At 43.3% G+C, this 5,004-nt stretch overlaps 1 pseudogene; it reads left to right on the forward strand.

The window, feature by feature from the left end:
- Positions 1-5,004, forward strand: part of LOC105504288 — an 8,792-nt pseudogene that overhangs the window by 3,034 nt on the left and 754 nt on the right.

A 5,004-nucleotide genomic window follows, 5' to 3' on the forward strand; every position in this document is an offset into this window, starting at 1 on the left:
TATAATATATATGTAATTATATATATAATAACTTATATTTTTAATTGTGGTACAATACCTATAACTTAAAATGTATCATCTTAACCATTTTTAAGTTCACAGTTCAGTAGGCTAACAATTGTATTTAAGTATAATTTTAACTATGCCAATATTACCCCCACTAGCCTGGCAGAATCATGGTGAGGGTCAACTGAGAAGGTTGTGAAAATGCTTTGTAAGGTAAAATGTCCTTTGCAGATATCAGTTGCTACGGTGGGCATGACTCCATTCTCTTTCTGTTTCCTGCTCTGGGGCTTGGACTTCAGATCCCTTGAGTTCTAACATTTTGTGGAAATGTTACTTCTTACCTGGTAGAGATTTCCATCTCAATAAGGAGTCAGGCTTTACACCAAAAGCCTGGAGTTTTCTCTAGTGAATCATCACCATAATCATACACATAGCAGTTTGGTTACTTTTCTTGTCACCCTGTGGAGGAAGCCATTGATAAAGTCTTCCTGGCTTGTTGGTGATCCTGGTGTATCTCCATAGCCATATCTATTTATCTATTAAAAAACATTCATCCAGTCCCTTCTAATGGTTAGGTCCTGTTTGAGGTCCTGGGAGTACAGCCTTGAACAAAAGAGACAAACTCCCTGTCCTAATGGAGCTTACCTTTCCTCGGGGAAGGCAGGCAACAAAGTAGATATAAAATATCAAGTAGGAAGTTCAGCTTGCAACTGAAGTCCTCTAGCCTCACTCTGGTGCTTTGAAACAAACAGGGCTTTCAGGAGCTGCTGATAAAGGAAGAGGATGACAGCTGGTAGGCTGAGGCGGGAAGATTGCTTGAGGCTAGAAGTTGGAGACCAACCTGGACAACATAGTAAGACCCCTTCTCTACAAAAAATTTAAAAATATAGCTGGGTGTGGTGGTGCACGTCTGTAGTCCCAGCTACTCAGGAGGCTCAGGTGGGAGGATTGTTTGAGCCCAGGAGGTGGAAGCTGCAATCAACTATGATTGTGCCATTGTACTCCAGCCTGGGTGACAGAGTGAGACCCTGTATCCAAAAAAAAAAAAAAAAAAAAAAAAAGGATGTCAAATTATTTTAAAACAGGGCTGTGAAATTTGGTAAAGAGGGGACAACCCTGTTAAAAAGAAGAGATAAACATTTCTTGAGGCTTTCTGATGTACCAGGCACCCAAATTACCATAATTCATTTATAATTTTGCATTCATTTGGATATTGGTCTAGCTGCCTTAACATAGAACAAAATAATAGAGGCTTTAATGAGGCAGAAGTTAATTTTTCTCTCAGATATACAAGTATGGGCTAGTGGGTGGTTCTGTAGAGCAGAGCAGCAATATTTCCCTAGGTTATTCCAGAGCCTGGGCTCCTTGTATTCAGCTGATGTACTGTGTATGTCTCAGAGCACTGCTGCAGTGGATAGGGTCAAAGATGATGCATGCCACCCTTGATAATTGTGTTGCAGCTAGCAGGAAGAGCAGAGGGAAATGAGGGCATGCCCCCTAGTCTTAAGGGCATGGCCTCGGAGTTATAGACATTACTTTCTCTTGTATTTCATTAGCCATAGGGTTGTCAGATTTGGCATATAAAAATGCAGTAAACCCAGTTAAATTTGAATTTCAATAACCATACTTTTTTGTACAAATGGGGCATACTTATACTAAAAAATTATTGGGCCAGGCACAGTGGCTCCCAGCACTTTGGGAGGCCGAGGTGGGTGGATCACTTGAGGTCAGGAGTTCGAGGCCAGCCTGGCTGACATGGTGAAACCCCATCTCTACTAAAAATACAAAAATTGGCCGAGTGTGGGGCACGCACCTGTAATCCCAGCTACTCGGGAGGCTGAGGCAGGAGAATGGCGTGAACATGGGAGGCAGAGCTTGCAGTGAGCCGAGATCACACCATTCCACTCCAGCATGGGTGATACACACACACACACACACACACACACACACACACACACACAAGTACTGGACTTTTAATTTGGGACATACTCTACTAAAAGATTATTAGTTGTTTATCTGAAATTCAAATTTAACCCTGCATCCTGTATTTTATTTGGTAATGCTAATTGGCCAGAACCTGGTCACATGGACATACTTGGCTGCAAGAAAGCTTGGGAAATGTAGTCTTTAGCTGGATGGCAGTGTGTCCAACTACAGCTTGGGGGTTTTTAATTACTGAAAGGGAAGCAGGGGAGAATGGATATGGGGGATGTGGTGGGATTAAGGATGTATATGAAGTAGGTACTAGCATCATCCTCACCTTGCAGATGAGGGAGACGCAGAGAGTCAGGACTGGAATCTAGGTCTGTGTCACTTCACTGCTCTGCCAGGAGGTGGTGGGGAAGGCAGCTTTGAGAGATGGCGGGAGTTACTCAGCCAGCTGTTGATTCTGACATTGTGGCAGGAGTAAGAGGAAGAAGAACCCGGGCTGAAGAGGACCACTTTCTCCACCTTCTCCTGCACTCTTCTTAGACACTCAGTTCTGTCTGAGACCCAAGATCTAAGATAGTCTTATTTGTTATTGGCTTCAGTAGAATAAAATCTTGTCTCTTCCACCATGAAAAAAATAAAAAGAATACATGCTCATGGAAGTTGGTAGCTGTGACAGCAATAGAAGTGTAAACTCTCTGGCTAGGCACGGTGGCTTACGCATGTCATCCTAGTACTTTGGGAGGCCAAGATAGGCAGATCACCTGAGGTCAGGAGTTGGAGACCAGCCTGGCCAATATGGCAAAACCCCATCTCTACTAAAAATACAAAAAATTAGCTGGGGGTGGTGGCACACACCTGTAATCCCAGCTACTTGGGAGGCTGAGGCAGGATGATCACTTGAATCCGGGAGACAGAGGTTGCAGTGAGCCAAGATTGCACCATTGCACTGCAGCCTGGGTGACAGAGGGAGACTCTAAGAAAAACAAAAAAAAAGTGTAAACTCTAGGAAGAGGAAAGTGCCTTTTATTCTTTGTGATCCTCAGGCCCTGGGTTGTAAAGGAAAGAGGTTTTGGAATCATGAGGGATTCATACCTGGTTCTGAATCTATTTACCAGCTGAGCCTTGTTTTTTTGTATCTGCAAAGTGGGACCATAACACAGCTGCTCCACATAATTGCTGAAAGCATTAAAAGTGAAAATGTGCTTGAATCTGAAGCCTCCAATAAGTGCGATTCATTTCCCTTTCTTCTGCACGAACAAGGCAGCCGCGGTCGAGTGGCTGCCTCTTCCACTCTGCACCTGCACTATCATTTTGAGCAGCTCTGAAAATTTCCCCTACCTTCTCCAAGCATAAGGGAAAAAAATTCATAGATAGGAATATGATAAATCAGGTTCAATACTCATTGCCATGGCTACTACATGAAGTACCGGAATCAGTTTCAAAAAAAAAAAAAAAGATAATTTATTATAAAGATGTAATACAGTTCAGAGCTCCAATGCTGAGGGTGAAGGTCAGTGCAGGAGATAGTTCAATTATGTGCCTGTCCACTGAGGACCCTGTGTTCAGGTAGAAGTTGCTATTTGGACTGCTGACCTCCGATCAAAATCAGTCACATTTTTGACCCTCTTGACTCTGTCAAGCCAAGAGGATAAACATTGAATCACTGAGATTTCCTCATTATCTGCTCAGGAGAAGACATAATCCCTAGCTCATTGATTGAGTAGGTTTTGTTTAGAGTGGATGTGAGGTGAGTATAGGCAGAAAATTGGCCCGTCAAGGAGACAACAGCCAAGGGGCAGCACAATAGCAAAATGGGAAGTCAGGGTAGGCATGAAAAGGTGAATTATCTCCAGCCTGTGCTTTGGGAATTGGTTCCCTATCTATAAAATCAGTAGCTCTCAACTATGTGCCTATGAGAAATCTCCTGGAGGAAATTCCATTTATATGCAATATCCAGAAGAGGTAAATCGTAGAGACAGAAAGCAGCTTAGTGGTTTCGAGAAGCTGGGGAGAAGGGGCAATGGGGAGTGATGACCTGATGAGGCTTCCTTTAAGGGTGATGTAAAGGTTTTGGAACTAGATAGAGGTGGCGGTTGCACAGCATTGTGAGTGTACTAAATGCCACTAAGTTGTACCATTTAAAATGGTGAATTTTATGTTACGTGAATTTTATCTCAAAAAATAGAAACAAAAATAAACAAAACCCTCTCTCAGATCCCTTTCAACCACATTGATGCTGTCAAGGCAGCCTCTGGAGAGATAAAGATAGTGGCTGGGCTCTGACCCTAGGGCAATGCCCAGGGCTAAGTGTTGTGGGAATGTGGGTAGTCCTCACTCCCTCTGACCTGTTCCTCTTCTTACCCCTCACAGAAGAACCCACAGGGCTGCCTGCACCAATGCCAAGTGGTTAAGAGCATGGGTTTTCTGGGGGCCTTAACCTAAGTGTGAATCCTGACCAGGCCACTGTTGATGGTGTGAATCTGGATGTTACAGAACCTCTCTGAGCCTCAGTTTCCTCACTTGTCAAATGGGGATGAGAATATCATGCTTTTGTTAGCATGAACTAAGTGTGTAAAGCATTTAACACAAGGCAGTGAGTATTCCTACCATTCAATAAATGGTAGTGGCTATTATAAATAATAATTCTGTTCTCTGTTGTATCTGCCTGAGCATAGTATTGATTGCCAAGATCCAGAGGTAGCAAGAAGTTTTGTCTTCAGCTAAATCCTTTAAACACAATCCCAAAGCTCAACAGCCTATTGCAGGGTGAGAGGAGTAGAGACTTGGCAACAATTGAAGATATTATTGTCTTAGTTTTTTTGTTTTGAAAAGATCTAATAAATAACGTTCTTCTTCCCTGTCTGAGTGGGTCTTAAACCAACTGAAAAATAAGACAAAAGGCAGCTGCTCAGGCAGCAGATGCTGGAAGCCAGGCCCTGGGCATCTTGCACTACAAATTTAGTGGCTTCAAGCAGAAGTTGGTGGGAGCATGGGCTTTGAAGGCCTAAAGCCCGCAGGGATTAAAGCCTGTAGTTTCCCTTCCCCTGCCTTCCCCTCCCTTCCCCT

This window comes from Colobus angolensis, unplaced genomic scaffold (assembly GCF_000951035.1).
Source record: "Colobus angolensis palliatus isolate OR3802 unplaced genomic scaffold, Cang.pa_1.0 Scaffold90, whole genome shotgun sequence".
NCBI classification, from domain to species: domain Eukaryota; kingdom Metazoa; phylum Chordata; class Mammalia; order Primates; family Cercopithecidae; genus Colobus; species Colobus angolensis.